This window comes from Pseudophryne corroboree, chromosome 10 (assembly GCF_028390025.1).
Source record: "Pseudophryne corroboree isolate aPseCor3 chromosome 10, aPseCor3.hap2, whole genome shotgun sequence".
Lineage (NCBI taxonomy): Eukaryota > Metazoa > Chordata > Amphibia > Anura > Myobatrachidae > Pseudophryne > Pseudophryne corroboree.
The window spans coordinates 13,968,824-13,990,702 of NC_086453.1; the positions used below are offsets into that span (position 1 = coordinate 13,968,824).

At 50.2% G+C, this 21,879-nt stretch overlaps 2 long non-coding RNA genes across 4 annotated transcripts in view; one reads left to right on the top strand and one right to left on the bottom strand.

The window, feature by feature from the left end:
- The window catches only part of LOC134965767 (uncharacterized), a 168,719-nt gene extending 158,036 nt beyond the window's left edge, over positions 1 to 10,683 (bottom strand). Inside the window, exon 1 of one of the 3 annotated variants that reach the window (XR_010188512.1) lies at positions 10,497 to 10,682. This is a non-coding gene — a long non-coding RNA (uncharacterized LOC134965767). Of the gene's footprint in view, positions 1 to 10,496 lie in introns of all 3 variants that reach the window. The other 2 variants (XR_010188511.1, XR_010188510.1) reach the window with 2 other exon arrangements.
- Positions 10,684 to 10,687: 4 nt separating this feature from the next.
- Positions 10,688 to 21,879, top strand: part of LOC134965768 (uncharacterized) — a 32,444-nt gene continuing 21,252 nt past the window's right edge. Inside the window, exon 1 of the long non-coding RNA XR_010188513.1 lies at positions 10,688 to 10,854. This is a non-coding gene — a long non-coding RNA (uncharacterized LOC134965768). The remainder of the gene's footprint in view (positions 10,855 to 21,879) is intronic.

Sequence of the window (21,879 nt, forward strand, 5' to 3'; positions counted from 1 at the left end):
GGCACTGTACATTACACCTGTCCTCTGCACCAGGTACGGCACTGTACATTAGTCCTGTCCTCAGCACCAGGTACGGCACTGTACATTAGTCCTGCCCCCCACTCCAGGTACGGCACTGTACATTAGTCCTGTCCTCAGCACCAGGTACGGCACTGTACATTAGTCCTGTCCCCCGCACCAAGTACGGCACTGTACATTAGTCCTGTCCGCAGCACCAGGTACGGCACTGTACATTAGTCCTGTCCGCAGCACCAGGTACAGCACTGTACATTAGTCCTGTCCCCTGCACCAGGTTCGGCACTGTACATTAGCCCTGTACCCAGCACCAGGTACGGCACAGTACATTAGTCCTGTCCCCTGCACCAGGTACGGCACTGTACATTACACCTGTCCCTCACACCAGGTACGGCACTGTACATTACACCTGTCCCCCACACCAGGTACGGCACTGTACATTACACCTGTCCCCAGCACCAGGTACGGCACTGTACATTACACCTGTCCCCAGCACCAGGTACGGCACTGTACATTACACCTGTCCCCAGCACCAGGTACGGCACTGTACATTAGTCCTGTCCTCAGCACCACGTACGGCACTGTACATTACACCTGTCCCTCACACCAGGTACGACACTGTACATTACACCTGTCCCCTGCACCAGGTACGGCACTGTACATTACACCTGTCCCCCACACCAGTTACGGCACTGTACATTAGTCCTGTCCCCCACACCAGGTACGGCACTGTACATTAGTCCTGTCCCCCACACCAGGTACGGCACTGTACATTACACCTGTCCGCAGCACCAGGTACGGCACTGTACATTAGTCCTGTCCCCCACACCAGGTACGGCACTGTACATTAGTCCTGTCCGCAGCACCAGGTACGGCACTGTACATTAGTCCTGTCCCCCACACCAGGTACGGCACTGTACATTAGTCCTGTCCGCAGCACCAGGTACGGCACTGTACATTAGTCCTGTCCCCCACACCAGGTACGGCACTGTACATTAGTCCTGTCCGCAGCACCAGGTACGGCACTGTACATTAGTCCTGTCCCCCACACCAGGTACGGCACTGTACATTAGTCCTGTCCGCAGCACCAGGTATGGCATTGTACATTAGTCCTGTCCCCCACACCATCTACGGCACTGTACATTAGTCCTGTCCGCAGCTCCAGGTACGGCACTGTACATTAGTCCTGTCCCCCACACCATCTACGGCTCTGTACATTAGTCCTGTCCCCACACAAGGTACGGCACTGTACATTAGTCCTGTCCCCCACACCAGGTACGGCACTGTACATTAGTCCTGTCCTCAGCACCAGGTACGGCACTGTACATTAGTCCTGTCCCCCACACCAGGTACAGCACTGTATATTAGTCCTGTCCCCCACACCAGGTACAGCACTGTATATTAGTCCTGTCCCCCACACCAGGTACAGCACTGTACATTAGTCCTGTCCCCCACACCAGGTACAGCACTGTACATTAGTCCTGTCCCCCACACCAGGTACGGCACTGTACATTAGTCCTGTCCCCCACACCATCTACGGCTCTGTACATTAGTCCTGGCCCCCACACCAGGTACGGCACTGTACATTAGTCCTGTCCCCCACACCAGGTACGGCACTGTACATATCCCACCGGCATAGATGTGTATGAAAGCGGCGCAGCGGAAGGCTTTCATAGCCCTCCCTGCGCCGCATACTCTCTGAGCCACGGACCATGCTCTGCGTGTGATGTCACAGAAGTGCCTCCCCACCACAGCCACACTCAGATCCCCCGAGGCCCTGACTCCGCAACACAGCACCTGGGCTGCCGGCCTGGAAGTGCCAAGATGGCTAATGTAACGGATAGAGAGGGTGATATCGCGGAGGGTAATGTACGGACGCTGAATCCATGTAAAAGGTGACAGTGCTGTGCAGTGCAGTGGGTGTGTAGTGTCATGCTGGGCATGGCTAGGAGCTCTCATTGGGTTAGTGGCAGGTCTGTCACACCCAGTCCACAGCTGATTGGGCGAGAAACGCTGCACAGCACTCTCACCTTTTACATTGATTCAGCCAGTCACACAGTTCTGCCAGCCAGTCACTATTGTTACCGCCGGTGTCCCAACGCACCGCATTACAGGGAAGTAGATGCACTAAATAAACTACAGCTCCCAGCAGCCCTTAGTGCAGGAGCATTCCGGCCCTTAGGCATACCTCCCAACATGACCCTCTCCAGGAGGGACAAAATGCTCTGCTTCTGAACTTGTCTCTTAATTTATGATTGCTGACACCTGTTTTGAACAGGTTAATGGATAAGAAAGGTATTTCAGCACAGGTGATGGCAATCATAAATTAAGAGTGAAGTCCAGGAGCAGAGCATTGTGTCCCTCCTGGAGAGGGTCATGTTGGGAGGTATGCCTTAGGGCTGCTGGGAGCTGTAGTTTGTTGAGTGCATCTTCTTCCCTGTAATGCGGCGCTAACAATAGTGACTGGTTGCTTGGCTGCTGTGCGAATCTCCAGGAGAGCCACTGCACCAATTTTGCACCAATACAAGTTGTTATGATTTGAAAGTCTCAGAGTGCTGCCTCTTTTTCCAAGGACATGGTAAATCTCTTTCTGCGAGGTACACTGGATTCCACAGGGAATAACATTGGGGTGTAGAGTTGGATCTTGATCCGAGGCACCAACAGGCTAAAAGCTTTGACTGTTCCCAAGATGCATAGCACCGCCTCCTCTATAACCCCGCCTCCGTGCACAGGAGCTCAGTTTTGTTAACCAGTCCAATGCAGTAGCAGGTAGAAAAGAGACGACAACAGTTAGTAGCCACACAGAGCCACATTCTCACGATAGGAGAAGGTATCAGCGGCTAATGCCATACAGACCCAAAGAAGCTAAGTGCGTCAGGGTGGGCGCTGTCGAAGTCAAAAATATTACATACACAGCAAATACAAACTCCAAACAGATGGGTCGCTGTGCGTGCACATACACGCAGCGTGCACAGCGATATATGGTAGCATACGCATTCGCACAGACAAGCCACAAAGACAAATTGAACACATATTTCATACAACACATAAATTAAACATGTCAAGCACCAGACATTATAATGTATTTATATAAGAGCGTTATAACATCAGATATATATGTATTATTGGAACGGAACAATATAAACATATCATGCTTGGTGTCAAAATGATCAGTGGAATGAGTGTGTTAATTTGATAGCAATGGGTAGATTGTAGCACATTGCAACGATTAGTTATGATTAAATGTAGGAATATGAAGCAACAATTCTAAAGTGAACAAAGAACTTCCTGGAAGACAGCATGGCTAATCCCTATGATGTCATCTTCAAGGCTGGACGTTGCTTGCATATGAACTGACCAATAACACATCATGAATGAGAGATCACCCTCCCCTGGACCAATAACAGAAGACTCAGTCCCAGACATGTACTTCCCCCAATACACAGGATGTAGGTATTTCCCCTCACCCAAGAAGGGCTGTTTTGTTTTTCGTTGCTGTTGGGGCAGATTCAAAGATGGAGCGGATTGTGCATTGAGCAAATAGGGTGAAGTATGCTGGCTGCAATTGATCCTTATGTAACTACAACTGCATCTTGTGTAATTGTAACAATGTAACCATATATATACTGTACATGTGTTATATTGTATGCATATCCTTTTAATATCAAATATATACATCTCTGAGCATTGGACCTCAGTAATACACTGTGTGCAAGTGCTTGCTTTCTCTTAAGGGATGTAGTGTTTGCGACGTACAGCACACTTTTATCGTACATGGCAATAAGATGCGCCTTGCGTCCGCAGCATATATTAACGCTGGCATTTTAAATATTTATTAGAAATAATCAGAACTTTACAGCGCCCTGTAGAATCCAGTGTACCTCGCAGAAAGAGATTTAACAAAGGTAAGTTCTTACCATAAATCTCATTTTCTGTAGCAGGGGTACACTGCATACCACAGGGAATAACATTGGGGATGTCCGAAAGCAGTTCCTCATGGGAGGGGACACACTGTAGCGGGCACAAGAACCAAAGGAAGCATCCTGGAAGGCGGAAGTATCGAAGGCATAGAACCTTATGAACGTGTTCACTGAGGACCACGTCGCCGCCTTGCACAATTGTTCAAGGGTCGCGTCACGGCGGGCCGCCTAAGAAGGTCCAACAGACCGAGTAGAATGGGCTTTAATGGTATCAGGAGCTGGAACATAAGCATGTGCAATCACCATTCTAATCCATCTGGCCATGGTCTGCTTATTAGCAGGCCAGCCACGTTTGTGAAAACCAAAAAGAACAAACAGAGAGTCAGATTTCCGAACTGACTCCGTTCTTTTCACATAAATACGGAGAGCCCGTATCACATGCAAAGACTTCTCTTTGTATGACAAACCTGGAGAGGTAAATGCCGGAGCCACAATTTCCTGGTTAAGGTGGAAAGAAGACACCACCTTAGGCAGATAACCAGGTCGGGTCCGAAGAACCGCCCGGTCACGGTGAAAAACCAGGTAAGGTGACCGACAGGATAAGGCACCTAAATCTGAAACCGTCTAGCAGAGGCAATAGCCAGCATAAACAAGACTTTAAGCGTAAGACATTTAAGGTCCACCGACACTAGAGGTTCGAAAGGAGCCTCTTGTAAAACGTCAAGAACAACCGTCAAATCCCAAGGAGCCACAGGAGGCATGTAGGGAGGTTGAATTCGGAGAACACCCTGAAAGTATGAACATCAGGCAAAGTCACAATCTTTCTCTGAAACCAGATTGACAAGGCCGAAATATATACCTTGAGAGAGGCCAGACGCAAGCCTAAGTCCAGGCCCAGATTGGCAGTACTGAACTTGAATACGTCAACATTCTTAGCAGCACACCATGTGAAATTAGAATTCCAGACCCTGTAATAAATACGAGCCAAAGCCGCCTTACGGGCCTTCAACATAGTTTGAATGACCGCCTCAGAAAAACCTTTGGCCCTTAGGACGGAAGTTTCATGAGCCACGCCGTCAAAGCCAGTTGGGCCAGATCCTGGTAGACACAAGGGCCCTGAACGAGGAGGCCTGGGCGCTGTGGAAGTAGAAGAAGACGCTTTATCGAGAGACCCTGCAGGTCTGAGAACCAATGCCGTCTGGGCCACGCTGGAGCAAGTAGAAGTAGGATTCCCCCTTCTTGCTTGAACTTCCTGATTACCCTGGGCAGGAGTGACACCGGAGGGAACACGTACGGCAGTCGAAAGTTCCATGGAATTGCTAGGGCGTCCACGAACGCTACTTGAGGATCCCTTGTTCTTGCTCCAAAGACCGGAACCTTGTGATTGTGTCGAGACGCCATCAGGTCTACATCTGGTAGGCCCCACTTGTCCACTAGGAGTTGAAATACTTCTGGATGAAGACTCCACTCTCCGGCGTGTACGTCCTGACGACTGAGGAAGTCCGCTTACCAGTTGAGGACTCCCGGAATGAACAGTGCCGATACGGCTGGCAGATGGCGTTCTGCCCATTGAAGTATCCTTGACACTTCCCTCATTGCCATGCGACTTCGAGTGCCGCCTTGATGATTTATGTATGCCACCGTGGTGGTGTTGTCTGACTGTACTTGAACAGGCCTGTTCTGTATCCAAGGCAGGGCTAGTGTCAGTGCATTGAACACTGCCCGCAGTTCCAGAATGTTTATCGGGAGGAGAGACTCCTCCTTGGTCCACGACCCTGAAGAGAGGGTTGCTCCAATACCACGCCCCAACCCCTCAGACTGGCATCCGTCATCAGCAAGACCCAGTTGGAGATCCAGAAGTGATGACCCCTGCTCAAACGTTGATCCTGGAGCCACTATGACAGAGACAGGCAAACCTCCGGAGTTACGGAGATCATGTGAATCCTGATCTGGTGTGGTAAGCCGTCCCATTTGGAGAGAATCAACTTCTGGAGAGGGTGGGAGTGAGATTGAGCACTCTACCATGTTGAAATCCGACACCATGAGGCCCAGTACTTGCATCGCCGAGTGTATCGACACACGTGGGCGAGATAGGAAGTGTCTTACTTTGTCCTGAAGCTTCAGGACCTTGTCCGGAGACAAAAACAACCGCTGGTAGTGTGTGTCCAACAACGCTCCTAGGGGCGGCATGCTCTGAGCAGGGACCAGGGATGATTTCTTCCAGTTGATGAGCCACCCATGGGCTTGTAGGAAGTGGACCTCTGGTGAGGTTGCCAGGATCAACAGATCGTCCAGATATGGTAGGATCCTGATGCCCCAACGGCGAAGGAGAGCAGTCATAACCGCCATGACCTTGGTGAAAATTCATGGAGCCATGGTCAGACCAAAAGGTAAGGCCTGAAATTGGTAATGTAGGTTGCCAATAGCAAACCGCAGGTACTGCTGATGCGAAATAGCAATAGGGATATGTAGGTATGCATCCTGTATGTCCAGGGATACCATGTAGTCCATGGGCTGCAAGGCCAGAAAATAGAACAAAGAGTTTCCATATGGAACTTGGAAACCTTCACAAATTTGTTCAAAGAGTTGAGGTTGAGAATGGGCCGAGAGGACCCATCCGGTTACGGGACTAGAAACAGCGTGGAATAGTACCCCCTGCCCCTCTGAGCCTGAGGCACCGGCACTATCACTCCTGTATCCAGGAGAGATTGCACCACCAGATGGAACGTTTTTGCTTTTACCTGATCCGAAGGGATGTTCGTTAAGCAAAACCGATGAGGGGGACATTTCTTGAAAGAGACGGCGTAACCGTGAGTGACGACTTCCCTTACCCAGGCATCCGAAGTGGTCTGTAACCACATCTGAGCAAACCGTAGAAGTCGGCCTCCTACCATGGGATCCCCCAGGTGTAGGCCCGCCCCGTCATGCGGCAGGCTTATCCGTTTTGGAAGCAGGTTGACGGGCAGCCCAGGCACGTTTTGGTTTGGGCTTGGTAGATTCAGAACCGAAGGAGTAGTACTAGGTAGACAAGCAGTCTTAGCTGACGCTTAATCAGCAACAATCTTGTTGAGGTCTTCCCCAAAAAGTATGTTCCCCTTAAAAGGTATCACTTCCAACGTATTTTTAGAGTCCAGGTCAACAGACCAGGAACGCAACCAGAGAATCCTGCGGGCCAGAATGGACATAGTAGACGCCTTGGCCACCAGGACACCTGCATCAGAAGCCACCTCCTGAATGTAATGAGAGGCCGTAATTATATAGGAAATGCACTGTCTAGCATTATCAGAAAAATTAGAAGGTGGTTCCGCTTCAACTTCCTGAACCCAGGCTTCAACAGCTTTCGCCGCCCAGGCAGCCGCTATAGTGGGTCTATGCACAGCCCCTGTAAGAGTGTAAATGGACTAAAAGCAACCCTCCACACGCTTATCCATCGGTTCCTTCAGGGAGGTGACTGTAGTGACAGGCAGAGCCGAGGACACCACCAGGCGTGCAACCTGAGAGTCCACCGGAGGTGGGGTTTCCCAATTTTTACTAATCTCTGCCGCGAGAGGTTAACGAGCCAGCATCTTTTTAGACAGCAAAAATTTTGTACCTGGAGATTCCCAGGATTCCTGACGTATGTCAACCAGGTGGTCAGAATGAGGTAGAAGCAATTTAGTCACCTTCTGATGTTTAAACTTATCTGGTTTCTTAGAGGTAGTAGGAGGCTTCTCGTCATCCTCAATCTGAAGAATGAGCCTGATGGCCTCTAAAAGGTCAGGGACATCCACTTGTGTCAGAGTCTCCCCATCTGTGACAGTGGGGTCAGTGTAAGCGCCATCTTCATCAGAAGAAGTATCCGGGACATGCGTGGATTGTGAGGAGGAAATGGCCCGTTTAGAAGACCCCTTGGTCTTAGGCGGGCGAGGGTTAGCTTTCTGTTTAACCAGAGACTGGTTTAATTGCTGTAACTGTGCAGACAGAGTATCCGCCCATGGCGGATTAACCTCAGGGACAATATGTGGCTGTAATGGCACAGGAGGTCCCATAGGGGGAATAAGTCTAGTTCCCAGCGTAGTCAGTAGATTGGAGAAGGTAGCCCGCGGCGGGACTTGTTCTGCCCCTGGTGCTGCCGACTGACCCTGGGGTGCAGAACCCCAGTACCTCAACCCTCAGCTGCTATATTTTCCTCATGACCATCCATGGCATCAGCACTGCCTGGTGCAGGATCAGCCCTGGAGTCCTCACCCTTTTGAGCAGACATTATTTGTATGCGCAACCTCAGGGTGACCAAAAGTACAATAAGAGCAGACAGAATACCTGTCAAGAAACCCCCTTACGGTGTGGCTGCAAGCAGACCACAAAATAGGGGATTTAAGAGGTATACGGTGACTGTAACTTCACAAAGAAAAATACCAAACAAGTATATCCTGTGAAAACACTATCTATAGGACCATGACGCAAACAGCCCCCTCAGGGTATAGAATATAGGGATAGCAACAACTGTGGGATACACGGAACAGAAATCACACGGCAGCTACTGGCACACACAATCACATGTACAATGCAATAATTATTACAAACAACAATAAAACTTCACTGGACTAGAAATACTAAGTAACGACTACAGAGTAATGCTATATAGTAATATAGATATAACAATGCACAGTGACACTGGATGTATATCACAGGGTACTTGTACTAAATAACCCTGAATGTATATACTCTTTCTTAACTAACACTGTCCAAATGACATGTATACTTAAGACTTTTACAGGACACTTAATACTTAAGTGTCCTGTAAAAGCACAGCGCTGATGATGCAGGCGGCTTTACAGAGGAGACAGTGCCCAGCAGTCCCAGGATCAGCGCAGCATGTGAGAAATGGCGCCCAAACGCTGACAGGGAGTGAGGGAGAGAGATGCAGCTCCAGGGCGGGAACATCTGCAGTAAATGGCGGCTGGGGGAGGGGCTACAGGTCAGAGCCTTATCCCCTCTGCTGGACTTCACCACCGGGTACTGCGGGCCTTGTTAAAACGGATTTTTACTAAAATCCGACCTGTGCCCTTGCCCTGGTGGTCTAGTGGGGTCCCTGTACTGACAAAGTATCCACCCCAGCGCGCGCGGCCCATCTCCTAGAAACCGTGCCGGATTGCGATTTCAGCGGGTCCCGCCTGGGTGACCCTCTTACCTCCTCCCTGAGTGCGGCCACAAGATCCTGGAGAGCAGCGGTGCTTGTGTGTGCCCTGATGGAGACCGGAGCCTCCGCTGTAAGTACCCGGCAACCAGGGCGCGGGAGTATACAGCGCCGCCGGGGGAGGTGATGGAGCTGCAGCAGGAGATATCAGAATGACATCTAGTATACAATACCTATGCTGCAGCCCTTGAAGTCTTCTATTTTCCAATATAAAAGCTCTTTTCAGGGCTGCTGGAGCAGCACTCCATGTTAGGCACCAACTTACAAACGGAGTAGGGATGGACATCGAATCACGATGGTTTGCAACCATCAATGTTTTTGTTCTGATGTTAGTGTTTTTACCATTCGATGGCGGCATTCCGATGTTTGCCGCCATCGAATGGAAAGAATGTGATGGGCTTCCGATGGTTACCTTACTTAAATTGCGGTGCCTCTGCTCCTGTATTGCTGCTGTCCCTGCATCGGGGAAACAGCTTGGTGACCTATTGGAGGTTGTCTCTGTGCCTCCAACGTGACGCTCTTGGTCCCTCCCCTCTCCCAGGCTGCTGCTAGGCAACAGAGCAGATTGCTTGCTGTGATTGGCTCTCTGACACTCTGAGAACCAATCAGGGCACAGCTCTTGACACTGTAGCAGCAGCAATGAGGAGCCTGGCGGTATCTCTCTACTCACTGTCCGTGGCGTCAATTCAGATAACTGGCAGTGGCATCACTTACTGTATGTTACTGTAACGGTGGCTGTGCCCCTTCCTCAGTACTACACCTAGCCCGCCCTCAGTCCCACCTCTAGCCCGCCCCCATTAAGCAACTGTGTGGCCTATTGCGCATGCGCAAACTAAGAAAATTGCGCATGCGCAAACATTGCGATGGATTTTCCATCAAATGCTTTTAATGTGATGGTTAACTACCATCACATCGGAACATTCGATGGTGGAAGCCCATCCACCATTCGATGATGCGCTTCCGATGTCCATCCCTAAAACTGAGCTCCTGTGCACGTAGGCGGGGTTATAGAGGAGGCGGTGCTATGCATCTTGGGAACAGTCAAAGCTTTTAGCCTGTTGGTGCCTCGGATCAAAATCCTACTCTACACCCCGATGTTATTCCCTGTGGAATCAAGTGTACCCAGCTGCAGAAATAAATAAATATATATATATATATATATATATATATAATGCCTCCTCAGGTTGTTACAGCCATCACTCACCTCACATCTTCGCTCTGCGGTCTCTGTAGCGGCGGTATCGCCTATGTAAGATGAACATAACGCATAGTCGCATACCCATGACCGTCCGATGCGTTGTGGGGGTTGGGGTGCTTTGGGGCACACACTATAGGACAGACACATATTGGTGTGACGTGCTGAAGCGTAGTAACGGGACACTTACCTCACAGGTGGCCACGTACTATCGGTACCGCTAAGCCCCGCCCCCGCGGCGCCCGACTCTGACTAGCGCCATCTCCCGCCCGAGTAGCTAAGAGAGGCCCGGCGCAGGCCAGCTCGAGGCGAAGCTGCTATGATTGGCTGCCTCCCGCCACGTGACCGAGCAGCCCGCAGTGCACTCTGGGTGTTGTGTTTCTGCAGCCGGTGTGGAGTTACACTGTGTTCTGTATTTAGGACTAACTCTCCCATAATCCTTTGGGGTGGAAGCAGCATGTGGACAATCACACAGGCCTAGCTCCTCCCCCTGACGTCAGAGGTCCTTTAGCCCATTTGGTTCTTCTAACATCTACCAGTACCTTGAGGTAAGCGTCGCAGGCCGGGGCAATGGGACATGTATCCAGGAGGGTCACCATAGGCCTGGGGGTTATCAGGGGGCGACCTCACCTGGGTATCACAGTAATTACCTTCCCCCCCAACAGTGGTGTGCTACACTCATTAGTGTCCCCTCATTTCTGTGTGTTACACTCATTAGTGTCCCCTAATTTCTGTGTGTTACACTCATTAGTGTCCCCTCATCTCAGTGTTACACTCATTAGTGTCCCCTCATCTCTGTCTGTTACACTCATTAGTGTCCCCTCATCTCTGTGTTACACTCATTAATGTCCCCTCATCTCTGTGTTACGCTCATTAATGTCCTCTCATCTCTGTGTTACACTCATTAGTGTCCCCTCATCTCTGTGTTACACTCATTAATGTCCCCTCATCTCTGTGTGTTACACTCATTAGTGTCCCCTAATTTCTGTGTGTTACACTCATTAGTGTCCCCTCATCTCAGTGTTACACTCATTAGTGTCCCCTCATCTCTGTATGTTACACTCATTAGTGTCCCCTCATCTCTGTGTGTTACACTCATTAGTGTCCCCTAATTTCTGTGTGTTACTCTCATTAGTGTCCCCTCATCTCAGTGTTACACTCATTAGTGTCCCCTCATCCCTGTATGTTACACTCATTAGTGTCCCCTCATCTCTGTGTTACACTCATTAATGTCCACTCATCTCTGTGTTACACTCATTAATGTCTCCTCATCTCTGTGTTACACTCATTAGTGTCCCCTCATCTCTGTGTTACACTCATTGGTGTCCCCTCATCTCTGTGTTACACTCATTAATGTCCCCTCATCTCTGTATGTTACACTCATTAGTGTCCCCTCATCTCTGTTACACTCATTAATGTCCCCTCATCTCAGTGTGTTACACTCATTAGTGTCCCCTCATCCATACTTGCCTACCTGACCCTCTCCAATGAGGGAGAAAATGCTCTGTTCCTGGACTTTCCTGGTAATGTATGATTGCCATCACCTGTGGTCAGCTAGTTAATTGAAAAGAAAGGTGTTTCACCACAGGTGATGGCGATCATACATTACCACGAAAGTCCAGGAACAGAGCATTTTCTCTTACGTCCTAGAGGATGCTGGGGACTCCGTAAGGACCATGGGGTATAGACGGGCTCCGCAGGAGACATGGGCACTCTAAAGACTTTAGATGGGTGTGTACTGGCTCCTCCCTCTGTGCCCCTCCTCCAGACCTCAGTTAGATCCTGTGCCCAGAGGAGACTGGATGCACTGCAGGGGAGCTCTACTGAGTTTCTCTGAAAATACTTTTTGTTAGGTTTTTTATTTTCAGGGAGCACTGCTGGCAACAGGCTCCCTGCATCGTGGGACTGAGGGGAGAGAAGCAGACCTACTTAAATGATAGGCTCTGCTTCTTAGGCTACTGGACACCATTAGCTCCAGAGGGTCGGAATACAGGTGTCGTCCTCGCTGTTCGTACCGGAGCCGCGCCGCCGTCCTCCTCACAGAGCCGGAAGATAGAAGCCGGGTGAGTATAAGAAGAAAGAAAACTTCACAGGCGGCAGAAGACTTCAGATCTTTACTGAGGTCCCACACATACACACACAGCAGGCACTGTAAGGGCGCAGGGGGGCACCCTGGGCAGCAATATTAACCTCAAGGGACACTGACTAATAGATTAGATACCGCGGAGGCAGTATATTGAAACCCCCCGCCAGTATAAAGAATTTGAGCGGGACCGAAGCCTGCCATTGAGGGGGCGGAGCTTGATCCTCCAGCACTAACCAGCGCCATTTTTCTCCACAGCACACTGCAGAGAAGCTGGCTCCCCGGACTCTCCCCTGCTGAGCAAGTACAGAGGGCAAAAAAAGAGGGGGGGGCACATTTAATTGGCGTAGTGAATGTATTATTTATTCTATAAAAAGCGCTGTACAGTCTGGGATTTATTCCAGTGTCCAGTGGCGCTGGGTGTGTGCTGGCATACTCTCTCTCTGTCTCTCCAAAGGGCCTTATTGGGGGGCTGTCCCCATAATTGTGTATCCCAGTGTGTGTGGGGGTGTCAGTACGTGTGTGTCGACATGTCTGAAGCGGAAGGCTCATCTAAGGAGGAGGTAGAGCAGATGATTTGTGGTGTCTCCGTCGGCGACGCCGACACCTGATTGGTTGGATATGTGGAATGTTTTAAATGCAAATGTGTCTTTATTACATAAAAGATTGGACAAAGCAGAGTCCAGAGAAAAAACAGGGAGTCAATCCATGGCTTTGACTGTGTCACAAGGCCCTTCGGGCTCTCATAAACGTCCCCTGTCCCAGGTGGCAGACACTGATACCGACACGGATTCTGACTCCAGTGTCGACTACGATGATGCGAGGTTACACCCAAGGGTGGCCAAAAGTATTCATTATATGATTATTGCAATAAAAGATGTTTTGCATATCAGAGGACCCCTCGATGCCTGGCACGAGGGTATGCATGTTTAAGGAGAAGAAACCTGAGGTAACCTTTCCCCCATCTCATGAACTGAACGCTTTATTTGAAAAGCTTGGGAAACTCCAGACAAGAAACTGCAGATTCCCAAGAGGATTCTTATGGCGTATCCTTTCCCCGCACAGGACAGGTTACGGTGGGAATCCTCACCCAGGGTGAACAAGGCTTTGACGCGCTTGTCCAAAAAGGTGGCGCTACCGTCTCCAGACACGGCAGCCCTCAAGGATCCTGCTGATTGCAGACAGGAGACTACCTTAAAATCAATTTATACATATACGGGTGCCTTGCTCAGACCGGCAGTTACGTCGGCATGGGTATGTAACGCAATAACAGCATGTTCAGATAACTTGTCATCTGACATTGACACCCTAGATAAGGATAGCATTTTATTGACCTTGGGTCATATTAAAGATGCAGCGTTATATATGAGAGACGCTGCGAGAGACGTGGGGCTGTTGGGTTCAAGAGCCAATGCCATGGCGATTTCTGCTAGGCGAGTCCTGTGGACCCGCCAATGGACGGGTGATGCCGACTCAAAGAGACATATGGAAACTTTGCCTTACAAGGGTGAGGTTTTATTTGGGGAGGGCCTCGCTGACCTGGTTTCCACAGCTACCGCGGGTAAATCTTCATTTTTGCCTTATGTTCCCCCACAGCAAAAGAAAACACCTCAATATCAGATGCAGTCCTTTCGGTCGCATAAGTCCAGAAGAGGTCGGGACTCTTCCTACCTCGCCAGAGGTAAGGGTAGAGGGAAAAGAATGCCTACAACGGCTAGTTTCCAGGAACAGAAGTCCTCCCCGGCTTCTACAAAATCCACCGCATGACACTTGGGCTCCGCTGCGGGAGTCCGCGCCGGTGGGGGCACGTCTTCGACTCTTCAGCCAGGTCTGGGTTCTGTCAGATTTGGATCCTTGGGCGATAGAAATTGTATCCAAAGGCTACAAACTGGAGTTCGAAGAGGTGCCTCCTCGCCGATTTTTCAAGTCGGCTTTGCCAGCTTCTCCCCCAGAGAGGGAAATAGTTTTAGCTGCAATACAAAAGCTGTGTCAACAGCAAGTGATTGTCAAGGTTCCCCTAATGCAACAGGGAAAAGGGTACTATTCAACCCTATTTGTGGTCCCGAAGCCGGATGGCTCGGTCAGACCCATTCTGAATCTAAAATCCCTAAACCTGTATCTAAAAAAGTTCAAATTCAAGATGGAATCTCTCCGGGAAGTGATCTCCAGCCTGGAAGGGGGGGATTTTATGGTATCACTAGACATAAAGGATGCATACCCTCATGTCCCCATTTATCCTCCTCATCAGGCGTACCTGAGATTCGCTGTACAGGACTGTCATTACCAGTTTCAGACGTTGCCGTTTGGGCTGTCCACGGCCCCAAGGATTTTCACCAAGGTAATGGCGGAAATGATGGTGCTCCTACGCAGGCAAGGGGTCACAATTATCACATACTTGGACGATCTCCTGATAAAAGAGAGATCAGTTGCTGAAAAGCGTGTCACTCTCCCTGAGAGTGCTGCAGCAAGACGGCTGGATCCTAAATCTGCCAAAGTCGCAGTTGATTCCAACGACTCAGCTATCATTTTTAGGCATGATTCTGGACATGGAAAAGAAGAGGGTTTTTCTCCCAACGGAAAAAGCCCAGGAACTCCAGAGCATGGTTAGAGACCTGTCAAAGCCAAAAAGAGTGTCAGTTCATCAATGCACTCGAGTACTGGGGAAGATGGTGGCGGCCTACGAGGCCATCCCCTTCGGCAGGTTCCATGCGAGGACTTTCAAATGGGACCTACTGGACAAGTGGTCCGGGTCACATCTACAGATTCATCAGTTGATCACCCTATCCACCAGGGCCAGGGTATCTCTCCTGTGGTGGCTGCAGAGTGCTCACCTTCTATAGGGCCGCAGGTTCGGCATTCAGGACTGGATCCTGGTGACCACGGACGCGAGCCTTCGAGGTTGGGGAGCAGTCACACAGGGAAGAAATTTCCAAGGTCTTTGGTCAAGTCAAGAGCCTTGTCTTCACATCAACATCTCGGAACTAAGGGCCGTATACAACGCCCTACGTCAAGCGGAGACCTTACTTCGCGACCAACCGGTTCTGATCCGGTCAAACAACGTCACCGCAGTAGCTCATGTAAACCGCCAAGGCGGCACAAGGAGCAGAGTGGCGATGGCGGAAACCACCATAATTCTTCGCTGGGCGGAGAATCATGTAAGCGCACTGTCAGCAGTGTTCATTCCGGGAGTGGACAACTGGGAAGCAGACTTCCTCAGCAGACACGACCTACGTCCTGGAGAGTGGGGACTTCATCAGGAAGTCTTCGCACAGATTGCAATTCGGTGGGGATTGCCACAGATAGGCATGATGGCGTCCGGCCTCAATAAAAAGCTGCAGAGTTATTGCGCCAGGTCAAGAGACCCTCAGGCAGTAGCGGTAGACGCCCTAGTGACACCGTGGGTGTTCCAGTCAGTCTATGTATTTCCTCCTCTTCCTATCTTACCCAAGGGTTGAGAATAATAAGAAAAAGAGGAGTGAGAACAATCCTCATTGTTCCAGATTGGCCACGAAGGACCTGGTATCCGGATCTGCAGGAAATGCTTACAGGAGATCCGTGGCCTCTTCCTCTAAGACAGGACCTGTTGCAACAGGGCCCATGTCTGTTCCAAGACTTACCGCGGCTGCGTTTGACGGCATGGCGGTTGAACGCCGGATACTAGCGGGAAAAAAGGCATTCCGGATGAGGTCATTCCTACGCTGATAAAGGCTAGGAAGGACGTGACATCTAAACATTATCACCGTATATGACGAAAATATGTTTCTTGGTGTGAGGCCAGGAATGCTCCTACGGAAGAATTCCATCTGGGCCGTTTCCTTCACTTCCTACAAACTGGAGTGATTTTGGGCCTAAAATTAGGCTCCATTAAGGTTCAGATTTCGGCCCTATCCATTTTCTTTCAAAAAGAATTGGCTTCTCTCCCAGAAGTTCAGAGTTTTGTGAAGGGAGTGCTGCATATTCAGCCTCCTTTTGTACCTCCGGTGGAGCCTTGGGACCTTAATGTGGTGTTAAGTTCCTTAAGTCACACTGGTTTGTACCACTTAAAACGGTGGAGTTAAAATATCTCACTTGGAAGGTGGTCATGTTATTAGCCTTAGCTTCGGCTAGGCGAGTGTCGGAATTAGCGGCTTTGTCACATAAAAGCCCCTATCTGATTTTCCATATGGATAGAGCGGAATTGCGGACCCGTCCTCAATTCCTGCCAAAAGTGGTGTCATCTTTTCATATGAACCAACCTATTGTGGTGCCTGTGGCTACACGTGACTTGGAGGATTCCGAGTCAATTGATGTGGTCAGGGCTTTGAAAATTTACGTAGCCAGAACGGCTAGAGTCAGAAAAACGGATGCACTGTTTATCCTGTATGCGACCAACAAGATTGGTGCCCCTGCTTCAAAGCAAACTATTGCTCGCTGGATCTGTAACATGATTCAGCAAGCGCATTCTACGGCTGGGTTGCCGTTGCCTAAATCAGTCAAGGCCCATTCCACTAGGAAAGTGGGCTCGTCTTGGGCTGCTGCCCGAGGGGTCTCGGCACTACAGCTGTGCCGAGCGGCTACTTGGGCGGGTTCAAACACCTTTGCAAAATACTATAAGTTTGATACCCTGGCTGAGGAGGACCTCATGTTTGCTCAATCGGTGCTGCAGAGTCATCCGCACTCTCCCGCCCGTTTGGGAGCTTTGGTATAATCCCCATGGTCCTTACGGAGTCCCCAGCATCCTCTAGGACTTTAGAGAAAATAAGATTTTACTTACCGGTAAATCTATTTCTCGTAGTCCGTAGAGGAGGCTGGGCGCCCGTCCCAAGTGCGGACATCTTCTGCAAGACTTGTATATAGTTATTGCTTACATAAGGGTGATGTTATAGCTTCATCGGTTTGAACCTAGGCTATGTTGTTGTTCATGCTGTTAACTGGATAGTTATCACAGGTTGTACAGTGTAATTGGTGTGGCTGGTATAAATCTTGCCCTTAGATTAACTAAAATCCTTTCCTCGTACTGTCCCTCTCCTCTGGGCACAGTTTCCCTAACTGAGGTCTGGAGGAGGGGCATAGAGGGAGGAGCCAGTGCACACCCAGAATCCAAAGTCTTTCTTAAAGTACCCTATCTCCTGCGGAGCCCGTCTATACCCCATGGTCCTTTACGGAGTCCCCAGCATCCTCTACGGACTACGAGAAATAGATTTACCGGTAAGTAAAATCTTATTTTTTTATTTCCAGGGAGACCTGCTGGCTACAGGCTCCCTGCTTCGTGGGACTGAGGGGAGAGAAGTCAGACCTACTTCTTCTTAGTTAAGGGCTCTGCATCTTAGGCTACTGGACATCATTAGCTCCAGAAGGTTCAATCACTTGGTTCGCCTAGCTGCTTGTTCCCGGAGCCGCGGCGTCACCCCCCTCACAGAAGCAAGAAGCCGGGTGAGTATTAGAAGAACAGAAGACTTCAGTGACGGCAGAAGACTTCCGTAACGGAGGTACAGCGCAGCGGTCGCGCTGCGCTCCATGGTCCCACACACCAACGGCACTTACAGGGTGCAGGGCGCTAGGGGGAAGCGCCCTGGGCAGCAAGTTACTGAGGGGCTTTTTCACTGGCAAAAAAGGCATATTTGGTGCCCGGGCACCGTGTACGATACCCCCGCCAGTATAAAAAATTTTACATTTAAGCGAGACTACAGCGTGCCGGGAAGGGGCGGGGCTTAGCCGCACAGCTTACCAGCGCCATTTTATCTCTTCATAGACCGCTGCAGAGACGCTGGCCCGGACCTCCACTCTCCTTACAAGTATCTGGGGAGCAAAACGGGGGGGGGGGGGGGGGGGCACATGCAATTTGGTGCTATATATGTGTGAATTACAGCGCAGCCATCATATATTATTTCTTTAGTAGTATATGGGCGCTGGGTTGTGAGCTGGCTTACTCCCTCTGTGTTCTCTCTACAGGCTTCCCTGTGGGTCTGTCCCCTATTTGGCCGGTGTGAGTGTGGGTGTGTCGGTACTGTGTGTCGACATGTCTGAGGCTGAGGGTTCCTCCCCAGAGGAAGTTACTGGGGGCACGGAGAAAGATTTGGGAATGACTGTCGGCACAGCCGACTGCTGATTGGGTAAATATGTTGAGTACATTGAATGCAAACGTGGCATTATTGTCTAAGAGGCTGGATAAATCTGATTCTCAGACTCAAACATGGAGAAAATCCATGGAGGACGCTTTGTCTCAGGTACAGACCCCCTCAGGGTCACAAAAACGTTAATTTACCCAGATGGCAGATACAGATACTGACACAGACTCTGATTCCAGTGTCGACTTCAATGAGGCCAGTTTACATCCGAAAGTGGTTAAGAGTATTCAGTACATGATTGTGGCTATTAAAGATGTTTTACATATTTCTGAGGAACCTCCGGTTCCAGATACAAGGGTTTGTTTATTTAAAGGGAAAAAGCCTGAGGTGAAGTTTCCCCCCTCTCATGAACTGAACGCTCTTTGTGAGAAGGCTTGGGAGTCGCCTGACAAAAGGTGGCAGATTCCCAAGATAATTTTTATGGCATATCCTTTCCCCTCTGACGACAGGGAGAAATGGGAGTCGTCACCCAACGTGGACAAGGCTCTGTCCCGGCTGTCCAAGAAGGTGGCGCTTCCATCTACTAACACAGCTGCCCTCAAGGATACGGCAGATCGCAAGCAGGAGACGACGTTGAAGGCCATTTTCGTTACTACTGGTGCACTTCTCAGGCCTGCTGTGGCGTCGGCGTGGGTGAGTAGTGCTATTGCTAAGTGGGCTGATAATTTAGCTTCTGATATGGATACCCTTGATAAGGATAACATTCTTTTGACTCTTGGTTATATCAGGGACGCTGCAGATTACCTAAAGGATGCAACGAGGGATATTGGCCTCTTGGGATCAAGGGCCAATGCCATGGCAGTCTCGGCCAGGAGGGCGCTGTGGATTCATCAATGGAATGCAGATTCCGACTCCAAGAAAGCTATGGAAGCTCTCCTTTTTAAAGGTAGTGTCTTGTTTGGTGACGGCCTTGCTGACCTGGTGTCTACCGCTACTGCGGGTAAGTCATCTTTTCTTCCTTATGTTCCTGCACAGCAGAAAAAGGCGCCCCATTCTCAGATGCAGTCCTTTCGGCCTAATAAATAAAAAAAAGGAAGGGGTTCGTCCTTCCTCGCTTCAAAGGGTAGAGGAAGGGGAAAAAGGTCACCTGCTGTGTCTGGCGCCCAGGACCAAAAGTCCTCCCCCGCCTCTGCCAAGTCCACCGCATGACGCTGGGGCTCCCCGTGCCGGTGGGGGCCCGTCTCCGAATCTTCAGTCAGGTCTGGTTTCAATCGGCCCTGGATCCGTGGGTCTTAAGCATAGTGTCCCAAGGGTACAAACTGGAGTTTCAGGAGATGCCCCCCCCCCCCCCCGCCGCTTTTTCAAATCGGCCTTGCCAGTTTCTCTTCCAGAAAGAGAAGTAGTAAACGCTGCGATACAAAAACTGTGTCAACAGAGGGTCATTGTCCCGGTTCCCCCGTCCCAACGGGGGGAAGGGTTCTATTCGAGCCTCTTTGTCGTGCCGAAGCCGGACGGCTCGGTCAAACCGATTCTGAACCTAAAATCCTTCAATCCATACTTGAAAACTTTCAAGTTCAAGATGGAATCTCTTCGAGCTGTGATTTCCAGCTTAGAAGGAGGGGATTTTATGGCGTCAGTCGACATAAAGGATGCCTACTTACATGTCCCGATATATCCTCCTCATCAAACCTTCCTAAGATTTGCGGTGCAGGATTGTCATTACCAATTTCAGACGTTGCCGTTTGGGCTTTCCACGGCCCCGAGGGTCTTCACCAAGGTGATGGCGGAAATGATGGTACTCCTACGCAAGCAGGGTGTCACAATTATCCTGTACTTGGATGATCGCCTAATAAAGGCGAGATCAAAAGAGCAGTTGCTAAGAAGCGTGGAACTCTCCTTGATGGTTCTGCAACATCATGGTTGGATTCTCAATTTGCCAAAGTCTTAGTTGATTCCGACAACTCGGCTGCCCTGCTTGGGCATGATCCTAGACACGGAACTGCGGAGAGTGTTTCTTCCGGCGGAAAAAGCTCTGGAAATCCAGACCATGGTCAAGGAGGTGCTGAAACCGGCAAGAGTGTCGATTCATCAATACACTCGAGTGCTAGGGAAGATGGTTGCGGCTTACGAAGCCATTCCATTTGGCAGGTTTCATGCCCGGGTGTTTCAGTGGGATCTGCTGAACAAATGGTCCGGGGCTCACCTGCACATGCACCGGAAAATAAGTCTATCTTCCAGGACCAGAATTTCTCTCCTGTGGTGGCTGCAAAGTTCTCACCTTCTAGAGGGACGCAGATTCGGAATCCAAGATTGGGTCCTGCTGACCACGGATGCAAGTCTCCGAGGCTGGGGAGCAGTCACACAAGGAAGAAGTTTCCAGGGAAAATGGTCAAGCCAGGAATCTTCTCTCCACATAAATGTTCTGGAGTTAAGAGCCATTTACAACGGCCTTCTGCAAGCGAAGAACCTTCTTCAAGGTCTACCTGTCCTGATCCAGTCGGACAACATAACAGCGGTGGCATATGTAAACCGCCAGGGCGGAACAAAGAGCAGAGCGGCAATGACGGAGGCCACAAGAGTTCTCCGCTGGGCGGAACAGCACGTGAGCGTTCTGTCAGCAGTTTTCCTTCCGGGCGTGGACAACTGGGAAGCAGACTTTCTCAGCAGACACGATCTCCATCCAGGAGAGTGGGCCCTTCATCCAGGGGTGTTTGCAGAGGTAACAAGGTGTTGGGGAATCCCTCAAATAGACATGATGGCGTCTCGCATCAACAAGAAGCTTCCGAGGTATTTTCCAGGTCACGAGACCCCCAAGCCAGTGCAGTGGACGCCCTGGTAACTCCGTGGGTGTTTCAGTCGGTTTATGTGTTCCCTCCGTTTCCTCTCATTCCAAAGGTGTTGAGGATCATAAGACGAACAAGGGTTCGGGCAATACTCGTTGTTCCCGATTAGCCACGGAGGGCCTGGTATCCGGATCTTCAGGAATTGCTCATAGAAGATCCTTGGCCGCTTTCTCTAAGAGAGGACCTGTTACTGCAGGGGCCATGCGTGTTTCCGGACTTACCGCGGCTACGTTTGACGGCATGGAGGTTTAACGCCAGATCCTAGCTCGTAAAGGTATTCCCGGGGAAGTCATCCCCACTCTCCTTAAGGCTAGAAAGGAGGTCACGGCAAAACATTATCACCGTATTTGGAGAAAATATGTGTCGTGGTGTGAAACCAAAGCAGCTCCTGCGGAGGAGTTTCACTTGGGTCGGTTCCTCCATTTTTTGCAGGCAGGCGTGGATGCAGGCCTGAAATTGGGTTCCATCAAAGTGCAGATTTCAGCTTTATCTATTTTCTTTCAGAAAGAGTTGGCCGCCCTTCCTGAGGTTCAGACTTTCGTGAAGGGAGTGCTGCATATCCATCCTCCGTTTTTGTGCCACCCGTGGCACCGTGGGATC